General features: G+C 39.1%; 1 long non-coding RNA gene across 1 annotated transcript in view; it reads right to left on the reverse strand.

The window, feature by feature from the left end:
- Positions 1-1,258: 1,258 nt before the first annotated feature.
- The window catches only part of LOC121917354, a 33,334-nt gene continuing 22,205 nt past the window's right edge, over positions 1,259-12,387 (reverse strand). Inside the window, exons 5-6 of the long non-coding RNA XR_006101008.1 lie at positions 4,541-4,621; positions 1,259-1,551 (exon numbers count right to left, since the gene is read on the reverse strand). This is a non-coding gene — a long non-coding RNA (uncharacterized LOC121917354). The remainder of the gene's footprint in view (positions 1,552-4,540; positions 4,622-12,387) is intronic.

The following is a 12,387-nucleotide window of genomic DNA, read 5'->3' on the forward strand; positions in this document are numbered from 1 at the left end:
GAGACTGCAGGGGGAGTAATGTGTTTACTGCATTTGGAGGTCAATGTAATGCGATTGCCTTACCCTGCTTCTCAGTCCACTGGGGGAAAGGCTATGCGAACGGAAGAAAATGGCACCGGCGATGCAGAAAGAGAACAAAGAGGGTGACACACCCAGGCCAGCCCCTTGAGCGCTGCTCCTCCCATCTCCAGGTTCGCGAATCAGACACCCTTTCGTTCCCATTCATTTGCCCCGAATCAGACTAGGGAGGCACAGGAAAACTCGCAAAAAGCCACTGTTTTTTTTAAACCGATTTATCGACCTATAATTTGGGATTTTCAGGATAATTTGATTCAGATTCGAATTCCAATGGGAATGATATTGGAACAATGCGGGTCGAATGCACGCTCAAATGGAAAAGATGCACCCATGATTCGCATCCTGATCTGCGTTATAGGCCAGTGGGAATGGGGCCTTTATGTTTTGGTTTAATGCATGACTACTGATCTCTGGTTATTGTGCCTAGTTGGACAAGAAGCACTTTTTCCAAATGAAAGTGTATCTAGATTACACAGCTGCATCAGTCTGATGCCATGTTAACTGTTATCACTCAGTCCTGAGATCCATAGTTTGCCAAAGTTCTCAAGAATTCCCTAGTGCACTGTTTTGAACTGCACTGCTAGAATTGGCTAGCAGAGAATTCTAAGGATCTTACCTAATAGATTCAACAACAAATGCAAGGATTCTTAAGTTGAAACCATGACAGATAAACAATGTATCAAACTGCTATAACTGTGTAATGTATATATACACTGAGTTGTTATGGGTTTGGTGGGTCTAATATGCTGAAAAATGTGTCATCACATAAGGAAAGTCAGGCCTTGCTACAGTTAATCCTACCATAGTGGTATGGGACCAAAGTCTCATAAATCCTAATATAGTGTTGCTCTTAATGCAGTTAGCCTGATCTATTTCTTCCTTCTTCAGTGTGAGTAGATGGAGGTGGACTAGTGCAGGTTCTATTCAAAGTACCCTGTGGAGCTATGTGGAGTTTGTGGAACTTGAATGGGCCAAGGAAGCTCACCTGTTTCTTCCTGCTGCCCTATTACCATTCCGTGGTATATGAAGAACAAAAGCTTGAATTGTTTTTTTTCATTATGGCAGGACCAAGAATTATCTCATGACAAGCATCTACTCTGACAAGAAGATGTAACTATGCTTTTACATTGGTTGCTGACTTTCCAAACTCCTTGAATTGTACACTGTCCTCATTTGTTTACTTATTTATTTTAGTACACTTTCAGGCTACCCAAATAACTGCAGTTCTCTGGATGGTACAACTGAAACCATAAAATTTCAAACAATGATTAAAAAGAGTACATAATAAAACCAGTAGCAGGCAATAAAAACAATGAAGCACTTACAACCAAAGTAAAACTAAGAACATAATAAGCACTAAAACAATTGCTCAGTTAACAGCATTTCTTGGGAGCCACTTCATAGGAATGGATACATATCTCAGTTTTGCTGTCTCCTACTTTTGAATTGTTTTATCCCCAATTTCTTTCTGTCCTGTTTAGGAGAAAAACCAAAATTTTGATGTGTTCTTATCAGAAAACAACAAATTTATCATACAACTGTGCCCATCAAATATAATAGGAGCAGCTATTCCATGAGAAGATTACATTGTGCCTGCTGATGGTGTATGTGTTAAAAATGAGAGGCAGGCCACAGCAAAGAAGTGGTAACCACAATTAAGCACCACAAACACAAAGATGCACAACTTTGTCAGAGGGTTTTACACAGATGTTGGATACCTACCTCTTAGGAGTTCTTTAATGGTGGATTCCTGTACTGGCAAAAAGTTAGATTAAATGGCCCTGGGGTCCTTTCCAACTCTATGATTCTATTGATTCTGTACTTAAAGGCCTCTACCTGGGTGGATGAATGTATTGATTCTGCTTTCTCTTTAATCTAATGTTCTTTCTGTCTCCATCAGAGCTTTGGAAATTTACTTTTTGAGCTATACCTCCCAGGGGGCATTGTGATTGGAGGGTTCTGGGAGTTTCAGTCCAAAAGTAACATTTTCATGCTCAGTATACTTGCTGTGGTCTTTTTTAAAGCAGAGAATTCTTATTAATCAAAACACTAAGCAACTTTCTCACCCACCCCTACTTTTCACAAGACACCTCCCCTCCTGTTACCTTCAAGGATCCAATTTCCAAGGATTCAGAGAAGTGTTTAAAAGTCTGTCATGGGCGTCTATAGCTATGATAGTCTATGCCCAGAACTTCAGTCAAAGTCCACTCAAAAACACTTATATGTAATTGGTATGAAGAAAGAATGGTTATATTAAGGTATACCTTTTTCTCTTTTTTAGAAATTCTACCTTAATATGAGGAATACCTACTATCACAGGTATGTACAAGTTTCTGTGAGCAATGCCGGCTTGACATTTCCTTGTGTAAAATTACAGCTTGAAAAATACACTTTTGTGTTTAGTCTGGATAGGTAGCCTGAGGATGTTCACTTATTCTCAGGTTTGCGACTGTTACTCAGGAATAACCTCAAGACAGTGACAATTAAATTTATATACCTCTTTGATTACTTAGCTTCCTGTAACCAAAAGCAGGAAATGACTGCCTTCAGGCACTGTTCCCCCACAATCAACATATTATATATATGGGATCTTCCTGAAAGTTGGACTGATACACTGCTGTACTTTAATCAAAATTATAGCATGGTAACATTTCACATCCCCAGATCATGACAGCAGTCTTGAAACACATTTTCATAGCCTAGCAATTCTAGAGACTAGGCCAAATATCCTCAGACCAGTTTTATAGGACTTTGCATCTTCCATGAGTGTGTATGTGCACAGGGGGGAAATTGGTGATTTTAAAGGAGGTGTGGATTTGCCTTTAAAGATAAAGTAGCAAAAAGGATTCTCATTTTTTAAATATCAGAAAAAGTAATAGGATTTTCTGCCATTTCAAATAATAATAATAATAATAATAATAATAATAATAATTTTATTTCTTACCTGCTTCTCCTCACAGCACGAGGCAGGTGACAACACAGTTAAGACACAATCATTATATAAACTACACATATTAAGCTGCATAAAATGCACATATAAAGAGATTTATGCAATATTTATATTACAATATGTAGAACAATAATTAAATATAAAATGCATGTTTTAAAATTCATGATTAAAATCTGCCTGGATAGGCAGCTTAGTTACCCTAGGAAGCTGGCTACATTCTTTTTTAAAATGAGGGACAGTGTGCTCCCCTGAAATAATGTTTTGATATGACATGCCATTAGTCCCAAAGGCATGTGGAATAGGAAAAATGGGACCCCACTGAACACTCTTACACTCACCAAATGTCATGATTTGGCAGAACCTATGTTGATTTTAAAATGTCTCAGTTTCAGTCTTCGCCTCTCATTTCCCCCTTACTTAAATTACTGCAAACTGAGTTTAAAGTGCAAATATAGGAGGGATACAGACAGGGAGAAATGAGCGCTGAGACACTTCCCCTTTTGCCCCATATGGAGGCCGCAGCAACCAAATGACATGACCTCCGGGAACCCTAAAAAGAACCTGCTCCCGGCAGGTTCATTTTAGGTAACATGTCGGGCTCCATTGGTGCACTTGCGCACAATGATGATGTCTGCATGTGCTGTGCCATTTGGATGCTGCACCAAGTGCATGTCATCATTGTGGCCCCTGCATGGATGGAGGCAAGCCAAGATGGCATCCGGATGGTGCTGTACAGCTCAGGAGCATGTGGACACTCCACTCTCCTGAGCCCTAAATCCAGCTCCAGGCTGGTGCTTTGCACCAGTCTGTACCATACCATAGTTTGTACTCTATTAATTCACCAGGGAAGAAAAGAGAGGAGAGGACAGAATCATGCCAGGCAAAAGCAGATGCCTGAAGCTTCTTCTAGTTTGCATGTTCTTCCTCATTAATAACTTTGGCCACACTCTGCTGTTGCCTGGCCACATGTGTCCCAATTTTTCTATATGAAAAGTTGTGGTGGGGTATTTATTCTTCTCTCACACACCCTTGCAAACATAAATTCTGTATTAAGTCAAGCTCAGTCTCTTTCTTTCTTTCTTTCTTTCTTTCTTTCTTTCTTTCTTTCTTTCTTTCCCCTCTTTCCCCACAACTGGGACTCAAGGTGGCTCATAACAAGCAAATGAACATGTACAATTAAAACTAGATATGAGGCGCAGATTAAAAAAACAGATAAAAGTTATCATGTTATAACATATTGAAACATACTGATAAAACAAAGTTGAATTAAAATGTAATTTAAAATAAAAGCAAAATGTACAATACTAACTTAAAGACTTCCACAGCAGTCAATCAGCTGTTCCAGCTACTACTTGGAATGGAAAGTCTCAAGTTTCACACCTCCCAATAGATGTCAAAGAAAGGGATGGGTATTTCTCCTTGTAGTGTTGAAATATTAAGGTTTTTTTTTTCTCATGAAGGGTGGAAAACTCACGACAACATTTAAAAATAGTGCATTTTCAAGAAACTCACAGTTTTATTCAGAGTGGTGCAACTTTCTGAAGAACTGCACAGTTGTATGTCTCCAGCCATGACTGTTTTATCTTGCACAACCTTTTCAGAAAGAGATACAAGACATGGAGGGAGTAGATACCAAAAATTAATAAATAAAGCTGTATTGCATACTGGAGTGCTGGGGCTAGTTTTCTAGTCTTGCTTGATAGTTTTGGTCTACAGCCACTTCCCCTTTATCCTCATTTAAGGGATCCGTGAATAATGGATTCTTTGGGTTCTGAGTCTATGCTCCCTTCTTTCTTGACTTGCCTGCCTACTCCAATTCCCCAATTCCTTTTCATCCTTGCTAATTTGCTTCATCCACACCAAGGCTGTTTCTTTCCTGCCAGCCCTTCATCTGCTGCTCTTTCTCCGCTGCCTACCAAGAATCACAATAGGCAGGCAGCTCAAGAAAGAAGGGGAGCTCTGACTCAAAGTCAGAGTGTTCAGGGAGCAAGCGGTGCAAGAAAACAGCTGGGACAAGAGCAGCATAGAGGAGAGCCTTGATGGGGGTGAATCAAATTAGAAGAGGAAAAAAATGATGCAAAATTTCTTGCGGGAGCAGGATTCCTATTTATGGGGGCAATGCCTGGAAATGCCTCCAGATGCTTTTTTTGTGTGTGTATTTTTGTCTTTCAGTCACCTGCCCCACTCATGCCAACTCCATTGATTTCAAAGGGTTTTCTTAGGCCAGGAAATACTCAAAGGTAGTTTTGCCAGATTCTTCCTTTGAAATACAGCCCACAGCAGTTGGTATTAATTGGCTGTCTCCCATCCAATTAATAACCAAGGCTGACCCTGCATATCTTCCAAGATCAGACGAGATCTGGTGCCTTTAGGGTTTTTAGGCCTTTAGGGTATTTATGGTATTTAGTTGCCTCTTTACTTGAATGCAGATCTGTGCAGGCAAACGTTCCCTCTTTCAGGCTTGACCCCATTTGCTGACCTGTCCACCCACTTGGAAGCTCAGACAGACCACACACTAATCCCTTGGCAGACTATCTCAGCTGCAGGCAAGAGAAGAGAAATGCAGAACTTTTTCAACAGACAGAGAAAAATTTCTGTGAAGGGTTGTCTAATTAGAAGCTAGCAAATGATGGTAACAGAGAGTAGAGATCAGGACTGCTGGATGCTGTTTGGGTTTCAGTTTTTGTCCAGTTCCCAGGATCCATGAGAAGAATTAGGAGACTACTGCACACAATTTATCCCATTTTATCCCCAGCAGGATAGATGTGTGTTTAACAGACAATGAAGGATCCTACCGCATTCTTCCATGACCAGGCATATGCAGCCCATATGCAACACAAGCTTATCCCACAGCCTTTCAAGGACAGAATTTTCCTTTTAAACCCCCCATGGTTTAATGCTATGGAATCCTGGGATTTGTAATTTTTGTTGTGGCATGAGAGCTCTCTGACAGAGAAAGCTAAATGTCTCGGGAAACTACAATTCCCAGAATCCCATAACATGGAGGCATGGTAGTTAAAGCAGTGTCAACTGGATTATTTCTGCAGTGCAGATGCTGCCCTAGACAGTCATTATGTGTGACCACATAACACCAATACTAAAGTCACTCCACTGGCTGCCTATTAGTTTTCGGGCACAGTACACCTTGGTTATCACCTTTAAAGTCCTACATGGCTTGGTCTCAACCTATTTAAGGGATCGCCTACTTCCATATAATCCGCCCCGTACTCTCAGGTCCTCTGGGAAGAATTAATCCATTTTATAAAGACCAGATTGACTGTGACCTCCCAGAGGACATTCCCTGCAACCGCTCCCAGCCTGTGGAATGGCCTGCCAGACGAGATCTGTCAAATTACCAACCTAGACAGCTTCAAGAAAGCTGTCAAGACGGATCTCTTCCAGCAGGCCTTCCCATGTAATGGGAACTACTCGGCCATGTAATGACTCCTCCACATCATGACTCTGCCCCCTGTTATTGTTTTAATTTTAATTGTTTTATATATTATATATGTAATTTTGATCCTAATTTTGATCCTAAACTATGGAACGACCTGCCAGAGGAGATCAGTCACATTTCCACTCTGGCAGCTTTCAAGAAAGCACTCAAGATGGATCTCTTCCAGCAGGCCTTTCCAACTTAGTTACCCTCCCCAGATATAGAGATATTTGTCCCCTCATCTGTCTATTTCCCCCCACCAATGTTTCTGCCTATTTTTTGTTTGTTCCATGTCTTTAATGTTTTTAATGTTTTAATATTATTACTGTTTAATTCTGTTTTAGTACTGGGAATTGGGGTGGTGGTGGTAGGTCTAGGGTTTGATTTTTTAACTCTATTGTAATTTGTTGTATTTTATTGTTGTAACCCGCCCGGATTCTTCATGATTGGGCAGGCTAGAAATAAATCTATTATTATTATTATTATTATTAATTTGTTAAATTCTTTTTTAAGGGGGGATACTTTGTATATATTGCTGTATCATTTTTAACACTGTAAGCCACTTTGATTGCTTTAACAAAAAGTGGGGTACAAATAAAAGTTTTATGTTTATTATTTATTTATTATTATTTATCCAAGCACAAACCAAACCCTATCCTCCATAGCTTTAAGAATATTTTTGTAGCCTTATTGAGACCTGTGAGGGAAAGGTTTCCAGTTTATTTTATCAATACATTGACTCCATTGAGAGGTGCATACTTAGTCGTTTAGGTACAGGCTTGGAGAGGCAGGTGGATTTTCAACATAGGGTAACAAAGACTTTTTTGGTGGTAGAGGTTTTATGATTCAGCTTTATGATTCAGTAATACTGAGGTACAATAATTCACAGTAATAAGCAGTGGATCTGACACCAGGTTTGTCTGGACTGAGTTAAATTTAGGCTAAAAAAATTGAGAGAGAGAGAGAGAGAGAGAGAGACTTAAGCAATGTACATTATAATTAACAGCAATTAAAATGCATTGTGTGCAGAGGATGGTCTGGACAAGCTTTAAAGAAGCAGCAATATGACCGCTTTTCTTTATGGGAAATTGGCTAATCCTGCAGCCACTTTCTTCAAGAGAGAGGCAACATTTTCTGTTCAATTGCAGAGTAGGTTGTGGTCTCATCAACGGCATAAATCTTTCTCCATACTGTGCCTCCCATTTCTTAATGTGATGAAATAACGTCTTTGTAGTGTACTCTTTATGAATATCTTCCCAGCCTTGGGCTACAGATAAGATCGCACTGAGTTGGGTAAGTAAAAATGTCAGTTGCTGCTACCCACAGATGGGCCTGTAAGTGCTGCAATCTTATTTGTCAAACTCCAGGATGATGATAAGCCATCAGAAGAGATCTATTCACTCTGAGCTGCCATTGCCACAGTTGCTAGTTAACTTTTTTATTTAAGAAATGAAAACAAAACTCAGCAAGTTTAAATAGCTACTAGCAGTAAAATAGACAAATGTTCAATACCACTCTTCTGTCTTTTCTCCAAGAATGGGAAGATAAAAACTAGAAGGATCGTATGGCAGTAAACTGTCACTACCCCCAAGCTGAGCCTTGCCATTAGGTTTTGTGAAGCAGCTCTCTAAAGGAGCAACTAATGAAGATAGGAAATACGAAGACTCAGTGTTGAAGACCAGAGCTCTACATATCAGATGGCCTGTTTTGCTGCCCTATGTCCACAGGTTCATAGAGTATAACAGGTATTGGTGTCATTGTAAAATTCCTCTATATGCACTATTGGGGAGCTGTCACCTTGTCCTTTGCCTTAAAAAAAAAAAATCTTGTGCCAGCCCTTCAATTTCCCTTTCCTCTAAAAGCAAGAAGGTGAAAGTACCTGTGGGTACCTGAAATGCTAAATATTTATGTAACAAACAGACAAAGAACTTAGAAATCTCTTCCAGCTCTATGATAATATAATTCTATTCTATACATAATTATTTTCCCAATAAGAAGGGTATCTTTGGTGGTATCCACATTGCACTATGATAGCACTTTGATACCACTGTAACTGCCATAGCTTTCTGTTTTAAAAACTAAGATGTACTCCCCTAGAACCTAAAATGGGCAATCATGCAGTTCTCCAGTTCCTTTTGGACTGCAAGTCCCAGCATCCCTAACCAGCATAGATAGTGGTGATGAATGCTGTAACTGCTGTCAACTGCAGGGGCATATGATTGCCAACCCACACCTAAAATAAAACAGAGATGATGGTTGAGTGAACACTCAGAGAGAGTTATGAGTGGGCATCATGCCAGAAAAAGGATCTCTCCTCTGCCAGCTAGCCATCTAACTTCAGAAAGTGGAATTCCTGCAAAAGAATCTTTGAAGATTACCTTATTTCCTAGGGGCAACTTCATGTGAGAGCAGGAAAATCGGCTGTGTTTTCCCCTCTACCCAGAACTAGGAAGATGGTTAGGTTCAGATTTTAATCATCATTAAGAAGATTTTTCTGCCTTTCCTTGCTGGTAAATTTTGGCACATGCTAAAATACATGCAAGTCACTGTGTCATATGGCTATATGCATACACTTTCTTTCCTGCAAGTAATCTACAGTGGCTGCTTATTGTTTTTGTTATTTGTCATCAAGTCAATTGTGAAATATGGCAACCCTAATGAATGAGAGTTTTCCAGGAGCCCCAGTCACCAACAACCCTCCTCAAGTCTTGCAAACTCAGGGCTCTTGCTTCAAGGATTGAATCCTTCTACTCATAATGTCTCCCTATTTTCCTACTGCCTTCCACTTTACCAAGCATTACAATATTTTTGAATGAATTGGATTGTTTCATGATATGTCCTAAATATAACAGCCTCAGTTTAGCTATCTTTGCTTCTGGTGAGAGTTTAAGTTTGACTTGCTGTTAGACCCATTCATTTTTCTTTAGCAGTCCATGGTATCCATAAAACTCTCCATCACCACCATATTTCAAATGTGTTGATTTTCTTCTTTTCAGCTTTCTTCACTATCCAACTTTCACACCCATACATAGAAGTCAGTGACACATGTATTGCTAAATGGGAGGCCATTTTAAAAATAAAAAATAAAATGGGAGGCCAAAAGGGTGCCCATTTGCATTAAATTTTAAATTAAATTTAAAGTTAATGTATGCATATTATACACATATATACATTTTGAAGTAATAAGCCGTGGCCCTTGAGTTTTCAAGACCTGAATAGGGCTGTTAATAACAAGACTTCTTAGAGATTTCTCATTCATAGTGTTGCCATAAATAGATACCAATTTGACTGTGTCTACAAAAGAGAAATACAATGCATCTCATAATACTGTACTGGGAAAGACTTTGGCCTTGTGCCATATATGTCAGCAAGTTCAAGGTTGCTGCTCTGTCTTTATGTCTTTAAATCGCATTGGATAGCTCTTCATATAGAAATACTTCCAGAGGCCAGTCTATGGACAATACTTTCAAATAGACAACTTTCTTCTGCAACATAGCAAGTATATGTATCTGTATGTATGCATTTAGATCATTTCTATGCCAAATTTCTGTTAAGAAACACCAAAACAATTGAAATAACAATCTAAACATAAAAAGATAAAGATAAAAGCAATTCCAGAACAATTTTGTCTTTTAATGGGTGTGCCTTTTGTTTTTAATTGTTATGCTTTTAAAATTATTATACTATGTTTTAAATGAGTGGTTGTTTTAATATGATAGTTTTGAATTGCCAGATTTTAAAATATATTTTGTTCTAACTTTGTTGTACGCTGTCTTGGGTTGTGGGGAAAGTGGGATATAAATAAAATACAAAAAATTTGGTTAAAAATGTAAGTCTTGTCACCTTTTCTAAAGGAAGGAGTGGGGAATCAGTTGTAGTGTAAGGGGAGAAAATTGGGGAGTGGCAGAGCAGAAAGCCCTCTCGCCCCATCTGTAATGGGGCCTTCACAAAGCAACAGTGGCCTCAACATGGCTTCTCTTGCATATCTAACTGGGCAGTTTCATAGGGAGAGTGATGATGCTTTAAAAAGCCAGGTCCTAAGCTGTTTAGATCCATATCAAACCTTCCAACTGTCCCAATTTAAAAGGAACAGTCCCGATTAATCCTCTGCCATCCCACTTTTTTCAGCTGCTTTTAAAAAAATCCAGTTTTTCACTCTCTGTCTTTTCCACTTTTCTCCTTTGTCTACAGCTTACTTGAACTGATGCAGACTGAGTTCAAACTGCAAAGGTAGTTTGTATTCAGTTTCTCTGAAGATGCCAGCCACAGATGCAGGTGAAACATCAGGAATAAACTCTTCTAGAACATGGCCACATTGCCTAAAAAACCCACAAAAAACTATGGATGCTGGTCACGAAAGCCCTCAACTTCATCGTTTGTACTCAATTAACTCAGCAGGGGGCAGAGAAATGAAGGGGTGAAATATCATACCTCCTAGTAGACTTTGTGCATTCTTCCTCATTAATTACTTTTACCTTCTTGACTACATTCTGATGTTGTTTGGCCACATGAATCCCAGTTTTCGTCTGAGAAATATTGGAGCATATGTCATATAGGTTTAAAATATAGCATGTTTCCCCATTCTTGCTTCATGTCTAGAATAAAATAGTCTCCAGACATTTTCTGTATTAAAATAGGAAGCAAGTTTCCATACTAAGTGTAAGGCCTATTACACTTCACCTACCAGGCTAGAAAAAGTTATTGATACAGACATGCTGACAGGGCCTTCTTTGCTACTGTGAGATGGTGCCCAGGGTTGGAACAATGATCCAATCTGCTGTAGAGTAGAATTTGGCACATCAATCTTGACATATGGCTGTTCCTTTTCAGACACATGTTTTTTCCTCTTTCACTCCTCTGATTTATGACAGCTTCTGTTTTGTTATGGTATGTGTCAACAGAGGCTTTTTTAAAGTGGCTTTAACATGTATGGGGAAGCTACAGGGATGCTTTTGCTATCTAGTTTATGTGTTAGGCTGTAAAAAGGAAGTGAAATGTGAAATGACAGCAGAAAATTATTTCTGCAAAATGAGAATGTAAGCTACAGGAGAAGGAGCTTTCCCAGACTTCCTTATAAATAATCCATAGTAGCCCAATATACCCTAACAGAAAATAGGCTAAATTAATTCCTGGTGTTACTCCAGAGGCTCAAGGGAATTTTACCAGACAGCAATAAATTGTAACCTTTAGAAACTGTGACAGGCATACTGACAAAATATAATTCTTCTCTATATTGTTGTCTTGAAAGAGAATGGTTATAACTTTATAGGGTTATATGCTGCCACTCACATCTGTTTAATCATTGTAGTATATCCTTTATGGTCTTATGCAGAATTGTTTGGAGTGTTTCAGAAACATCATAATTGTATCTTCCCTGAGAAACATTCCATTGACTTCAATAGCAAGTCAACAAACTGTCCACAGAAGATTAAGAGATATTGGCATGGATTCTGAATTTTCTTTTAGGGGAATATTTGCTAATTGAAATTTGTCACACAGATGTTCCCACTACCAGGTGACACTCACAGATTTCACTCTTCCTTTTGAAGCCTCTTGTGCCTTCAACATTTGCTCCAGAGGGATGGGTGACCCTTTGAAACATTGGGGAGAGTGCAGGTCTTCATGGGAAATTGGTGGAAGTTATCAGGAGGAGGGAGGTATGCCAATGGGATACCAATGCCATATCTCTGGGAATAGAAAGGCTATTTCCATCCATGGATTAAGATCCAAGCCATAGATACATTTATTTCTAAAATGTTATACCCTTTAACAGATCTTGAAAAAGTCAGTTTTGGGGACTATAGTTGCCATAATCCCACAGCTAGAATGGATACCCTTCAGTGCCAATGAGCAGCTAAAGGAAGGCATGATTGCCACAACCTAAGTTTGAACTTTTAAAGCGTTTCAAGCCTTCTGGGCTGGA

The sequence above is a fragment of the Sceloporus undulatus genome, unplaced genomic scaffold (genome assembly GCF_019175285.1).
Source record: "Sceloporus undulatus isolate JIND9_A2432 ecotype Alabama unplaced genomic scaffold, SceUnd_v1.1 scaffold_16, whole genome shotgun sequence".
Lineage (NCBI taxonomy): Eukaryota > Metazoa > Chordata > Lepidosauria > Squamata > Phrynosomatidae > Sceloporus > Sceloporus undulatus.